We start from the raw sequence: 7,625 nt of genomic DNA, 5'->3' as shown, positions 1-7,625 counted from the left end.
CCTGGCTCAGGCTGCAGACCTAATGAATAGGTCGTTCGTGGCACAAGTACTGGGTATACGCATCAGCTACTTCATAAAGATTCTCACGGCTATGACGGTGCCGGGACTTGGAGCTATGGCAGCATTCTCCAGCAGCGTTAATACCTGGAAGACATCGTGGAGATTAAAAAGGAAGAAATTCTGGCAAGGTGAGCCATTGAAACGCAGCAGCGGGAGTAGTGACAAGGAATTGTATTGGGATCCTCGATCACTTAAAGTCCTTATGGTGGCAGACATATGGATCGGATACTCAGGAGAAGAATACTGGAACCCTGAAAATATCGAGTCCTCTGAGTCATGCTGTGTCCTAATCGAAGTGATGAGTATCGTATTCGAAATCATGAGGAACCGGATTCGGCCGCATTTATCTGAATTAAAGATCATTCTCAAAACTGGCAAATTCGACGTTAACAAGGTCATTGATCCCTCTCCATCGCCACCAACAGCACCCACGCCATCAAAAACAAAGAGATTGCAAGATCTGGAAGCCACTCATCCGCTGCAGATACAAGGGAAGGAAATGCTGTGCTATAAGCACAGTCCATTATCCATGAAAGATGGGGGTACCTCACATGCGCCAGGGGGCACCGGTAGTGTGAATGAGCAGGAAGAGCATATAGTCCCCATGCCCGAATGCAGCACGAACAACAACGACGATTCGTCTGAACTGTCGGCAGTTCTCGACAGAGTAATGTTTTTGCGTGAACCTGCACAGAAACAGGCCTTGTTGCAGCTAGGGTTCGTTCCCGATTACGAGGAGCTGAGCTATCTGCGCACGAACACTTCGTGGGGGATGATGCTCCTGGGATTGCAATCCCTGGGCTACATTGTGAGCGGCATGATCCGCATCTTCGAGGACCGAATCATGTCACCGATCGAGGTAGTAGCGATGTTCTTCTCATGCGTGTCGCTACTCCAGGTCTTGTTCCAAATGTTTGGCAGCATTAGCACCCAACGCCCAGTCCTCATTAACCTCACCCCGGCCGAGTTCTCATCCTTCCAGCAGCAAGTCAAGCACATCCAAGAAGCCGAGAAAGTTAAAGAGGAAAAAGAGCCTCTTTCCCTCAGAGCCCTCTACATTGTCGGATTTCTCATCATCATTATCTGCACCAGTTGGCTGCCATCCTCCATGCTATTCCGATACGGTTCCTACTTCAAGAAAGCCGCTCATCATTCCCGTGTGTGCTACGCATCGGCTGTGTGTTTAGCTGTCATTCTCCTTGTACCGCCATTTCGACATCTACAACTTTGGAACATGTGGATCCTCTCCCCGTGGTTGAGCTTGGCCACCTTGGCATTGGCCACGGCCGGAACAATCAAGGAATGGAAGAATCTCTGCTTCAACGAGCCCAGCGCCGAATGGTACTCCCTACTCATTCCTCACGTCGGGAACTTCTGATCACTGTTTTTCTCATGATCCTTCTCTTTGCAGTGTACCATAATAACAATCTGTCATTGTGCCCTCATTGATTTTCCAGCACATAAGGGTGTGTACAGTACATCCTTATGTTGTTTGGATAATCATTTTCCATGCATGTCCTCTTCAAGCCTTCCACTTTGTGTAGTCCCTCCCATGTGTATAACTTTTGTCTTTCCAAGATTTATTCCGCACATAGATATTGTAAATAAAATAAAAGTTATATAAATATTGCGCAAAACAATGTCGCAAGTAAATATTGTAAGTTGTGTTTTGCCTTTCCAAGATTTATGTCATTCGTCGATTTGCTAGTTGATTTATGTCATGACGAATCTTTTGTAAGTAAACTCTGAAATTTAATGTTGTTATTCATCGTTGTGAATGTTCCCCACAATTCAGGAAGTTTGTCTAGTATCAAGCCTATCTTTATATCTTTTGGGATAAGGTTGTCTTCGCTAATAACATCCATCATCCATGGTTTCCTCCTAGGTAGTTAAGAAGGTAGAAACTTTTCCTCCTCCTACAACAAACACATATTGAATAATGCACCTAATGTATGTAACTTTTCGTACCATCATGTGGTTCGTACAAAACTCTTTGAGCTTTGCACACATCCCAACAATCGTCGTGAGTCTCCCAATAATATATCCTTGCTTTGTCATCTACGTTGTAAAGATTGTGATTGTGTGTCGCAACCGCCAGGGTTCTGTGACTCAGCGATGATCGGGATGACAGGGCGTAATCGCAGACGGTGCGATGACAAGAAGCCAAGATGGATGCACGAAAATAATTTTATTTGTAAAACACAACTTACAATACTTATTTGCAAAAGATTACTTGGCAAGACCTATCCTCCCTTACGAGTAAGGCTTATCAAATCAATCACTTCAACACTTTTCTTTTGGTATTGATTTTATAACATTCTTCATCTTTATATTACAAACTTGCTAATGAAAAGCAAAGGTTGTTTTGGGAGGAATCGAACTCATGGCCTCTATTTGCAAGGGTTTAGGATAAACAAGTTTTCTTTTTCTTTGCTTTTTGTCTTCTATTCAGCAGGTCACTAGCCTCATGAGCGACCTCTGCATCCCTTCCTCTCGCAAGCTTCTTCTTTCGCCCCTTTTCCCTCTTCTATCACGTTCGCATTCACAAGTGAAACGTAGCGCGCAAATGGAAGGATAAGGAATATTCCGTTTGATTTTGGGGCTTTTTTAGCCATTTCACAAAACACCATGATACCAGTATCACATGTTCTCGAAAACTTGATGAAAAAGCTAAAATTTTCACCATTTGGTAAAATTGAAAAATGTCAAATTTTGGCCAAATATGAAAAGTAACGTTGTGTATTTTGAAGGAGAAATTACAACTAGTAGTATTTTAGATCCTAACGAAATCATAAGCGAAAGATATCAAAACAATCAACTTTTTTATTTCATTCGATAAAATGTTGTCTAAATTTGTTACATATCATTGCACAAAAAATACATTTAGGAGTTATTTGCATCACTATTATCATTCCTTTCATGAGAATCACTACTATAGCTAATATACATGTGTGACTCTTCCTCCTCATTTTCAAATGTACCAATCAAATCATTGTCTTCATCAAATGGTGTGCACTAATTCTTGTTCGCCTTCAATTTGAGATATCTTCTAGACTTGGTAATATATCTTTTATTATGTCTATCGTTGTCATCCTTAAACACCCAACTGTTGTTAGTGTAAAGTCATACACAATGATATCCACCTCACTAATGTCAATGATAGATGTAATACAAAAGTTTAATGCATCACAACGTCCAAAACTTTACCAATGCAGAATTGGTGCCCTAGGTCATGGCCATCTACATGTGTAGCTATTAATATCCCCACCTTGAGTTCTTGCAACTTTCCTTGTCACCTGAGTTATGCACGTGTTGTAATTCTTAGTTCCACATAAATGTTTCTCAATTGTAAATGAACCAAACTATGAAGATCAACATTAAGTGCTTGAAGTGGTGATTAAGAACCACGAGAATATTTTATAGAACATGTAAATGGCATTTGTAAGGTTCAATTACCATCAACACAATTATTAATGGTTTTTTGTTAAGCAATAAAGCACATGTTCACCATAAGGTGTTTTGTTGTGCAACATACTTCTTTGCAGTATTGATATGCATCTTTTTCTCTTGTAAAAACAAAGATTTTAGTACCATTCAAGTTCATGTAAACCGTAAACCTTTTTTATTTGATAAAAAAGAATATTTCTAAACATGAACTCCATACATTGTATCGAGTTGATGTAAAAAAAACAGAGTTTTGATCACAATTACATACAATGTATCAAATTCATGTTCAAAATATTTTTCCCTTGATTTAAAGAAATAAAGAAATTGAGATTGAGTTGATGAAAAAACCAAAATTTTCACCACAATTCAATACAATGTATCAAGTTCATGTTTAAAGTAATTTTTTAAATTTTTTAAATTTTTTTTTGGAAAAAAAAACTTTAAACATGAATTCGATACATTGTATCGACTTGTGATCAAAACTCTTGATTTTTCATCACTTCAATTTTTTTTTAAAACAAAAACAAAAGACCCCAAATAAATAGAAAAAAATCAAAAAAAAAAAAAAAACTTTAAACATGAACTCGATAGATTGTATCAAGTTCATGTTGGAAAGTCAGATTTTAAACACGAAGTCGATACAATGTATCCAATTGATGTTCAAAAACAGAGTTTTCAACATGAACTCGTTACATTGTATCGAATTTGTGTTGAAAAACTCAACTTTTCAACACCAACTCGGTACAATGTATCGAGTTTGCATTTAAAACATTTAAACATGAATTCGATACAATATATCGAGTTCGTGTTTAAAAATAGAGTTTTCAACACGAACTTGATACATTGTATTGAGTTTGTGTTAAAATTTGATAACTTTTGTATGTATCTATTTTTTGCTCATCCATTGTAGGTGATGTGCCCATAATCTTTCATTGACAAAACAAAAATAGCATGACTTGGGATTACTTCTCACTGGTACGTAGTGATTCCATAATATATAGTTGTATATAGTTTGTGGCCCTCAAAACAATGTTGTAATTGTTTTGAACATTGCATAATTAAAGCAAATGTTGGACCATTTCTTGTATCATGTAAATTTGGAAAAAAATGATCGTTATGAGGGGTCTGATGATGAACTCACATCCAAGCTCCCAAGTTTGGGGCTCAAATCAAAGCTTAGCATCATGGTGGAAAAAGATCGGGCTGATTAACTCCTCTCTGCCCTAAACTCTCTTTTGCACCATGATGTTGAGCTTAGATGTGACACCATCATTAGATCGCTCAAGACAATCGTTCTTTCCCATTCACAAAAAAAAATGGCAATCACATTTGTTTTAGTAATGCAAAATTCAAAATGATCGTGTAACATTATTTACATTGTTTGCTCACTTGTTTTCACAATAGTGAAAGGGTTCATCTCCAAGAAAGGAAGAATTTTCAATCAAAACATCACTAATGTTTCATGAGAACTATAAAAGAACCTTTGTCCATATTACATTGTAGCAAAACGGCATCGCATTCAAAACCCAAGAATAGGGCTTTGATGATAGCTTTGATTTTCAATTGAATTTGAATATAGAAAATCGGTAATTGACAAAAGAAAACATGAAGAATAAAAACGTTAGAAGAATAGAAATTTAATAACGAAGACAATCACCTACCGCCAAATAAAGAGTGGAAATAAGAGGGACAAGAAGTTTATCACATCAAATTCTTTCTACAAATCAAAACTAGAGTTTCTTATCCTCTTCTCTAACTCTCATCAAGTTTTTACCAAGTTTATTTCTACCATATCACACAATATTCGCATATGGTTACTTCTATAGTTCTTGAATGGCATTGGAATGATGGCTTAGGTTGTATCCATCCTTGTAGAATCCTATTTGGAGCATATTTCTACAAGGATCAATACAACGGAGTCATCACAACAATGCCATTTATGAGTTATAGAAGGAACCAAATGAAACTATTGTATGGTGAGATAGAAATCAACTTTGTAAAAATACTTTGCTAGAGTGACAGATGATGATAAGAAAGGCTAGTTTTTGTTTGCATAAAACATGAAGCTGCTCAAAATTCTCATCAAGAAGTACCAATGGGTCCGGTTCTGGCTCAAACCGAATTGAACCGATAAACCATGGCTTAACGGTTTATAGGTTCGAAGATAAATAAACGGTTTGGTTTGGTTTCAAATGTTACTAATCGGTTTCGGTTCAGTTTGGTTCGTTTTTGAATTTAGCGGTTTATCAGTTTATTAGCTTATCAGTTTTTGTTTATGTGGTCAGTTTAAAGGTTTATAGGTTTATTGGTTAAAAAATACTTATAAATTTTCCTTATATGCTCTAACTTTCAACTTTTAATTTAAAACTCTAGTTTTAACTTATTAAATTTTATATGCATTATATGTAGAGTCTCCTTTTTATTTATGATGATCAAATATGATAAGTATGATGATCAAATTTATGATTAGTATGATGACAAAATTTATGATAAGAATGATCACAAAATGTATGATAAGTATGATCACAAAATTTCATAATAAGTATGATGAATAAATTTAGGAATGGGCTATTTCATAATAAGTCTGATATAGCTTGGCTCCTCCCCCTCTGTTACAACCGTTACAATTACATAAAAGAAAATAGTAGAATATTTAAATAAATCTTGGAAGCACAAACGTTTCATCTCATGAACGTTTGGGCTCCCAATAAGTTTCTATTTAAAGAAGTAGTTGTGATTTTGAAAAGGGGGGGGGGGGTTCCCAATGGGGAAGGACCAAGTCATTAGTTAGTCGCACTTACCTTTTTTATTTCTATTGAATACAAAGAGTGTTCTCTCTCATTTTGTGCCATTGGTTTAATACTTGGTATCAGAGCAAGATAAGGATTGGCAAGCCATTCCAGCAAGAAGAGATTGAAGAAGTGGCACACGACACCACGAGAGGAGTCAAGGTAACCACAAAGATAGTAGACTATTTTTATTTATTTTTTCTCTCTCTTTTATCTAACCAATGGCGGGAAGAAGGCGAAGAAGAGGGATCAACTTGGGAGAGCTAGGGAACGAAGGAGACACTCCATTAGGGGAGATAGCCCTAGATCGAGGAGACCAAGAGGCCACCGAATTAGAGAATGGAAGGTTCAATATGGAAGATCAAAGATGGGAGAGAGAAGAAGAGGAATCGGGGCTGCAAGGGAGAAGGCCCACGGAAGGAGCACCAGGGCGTTTGGAGGAGATGGTGCAGAGGCTGGAAGTCGGGAATGCCGAGAACCGCCGCCACAACTTGGGATCATTTAAACCTATCAAACCAAAAATGTACATGGGGGAGAGGAACTTGGTGGTACTTACAAGATGGATAAGAGAAACCGAACTATTCCTCGTCCAAAGTCAAGTAGAACCCGACTTGTGGGTGATGGTCTCCGCGTGTTTTTTGGATGGACCAGCACAAAATTGGTACATGTCGGGGGAAAGCGTGTTTGAGTTCACGCCTTGGACAGAGTTTAAGCGGGAATTGCGTCATTATTTCATACCACAAAATGAACATCTCCGCATCATGGATGAATGGAGGATGTTGAGACAAGGGGAAGGGCAACTCACCATGTACATTGAGAGGTATCGCCAAGTGACATTGCAGCTACCGCATCTTCATCAAATAACCAAACTCCACGGGTTCCTAGTTGGATTGAAGCCTCGGATCAGGATAGAGGTAGAAAAGATGAACCCTCAAACTTGTGAGGAAGCCATGAGGGTGGCAGAGAGGATAGGAGACATAGAAGGGAGCTCCCGACCTTTCCACAACAATCTAGGAAGTACATCCAACAATCGTGGGTGGACGACTACCACTAGTTCGATAGGAAGAGGAACAACACGAGGGGATCCAATTAGATCGAGCTGGACAAATAGCGGGGGAGGAGGAGGACAGCCGGGGAGTCCCATTTCTACTTCAACACAACGAACCCCACTAATTAGAAGAGGCTGTTTTGAGTGTGGAGGCCCTCACTTGGCATCCAATTGTCCAAAAAAGAAGCAACTCACGGTGCGGGCAGCCACCTCACAACTCGAGTTAACAGAGCTCGAGGAAGGTTCCGAGCAAGACATACAAGCAATAGCAGCGCAATATG

This window comes from Azolla caroliniana, unplaced genomic scaffold (genome assembly GCF_043228905.1).
Source record: "Azolla caroliniana isolate FFs.n. ecotype wild unplaced genomic scaffold, voAzoCaro1.0.p SCAF_7, whole genome shotgun sequence".
Taxonomy (NCBI): Eukaryota; Viridiplantae; Streptophyta; class Polypodiopsida; order Salviniales; family Salviniaceae; genus Azolla; species Azolla caroliniana.
Note: the sequence above shows the minus strand (reverse complement) of the source record.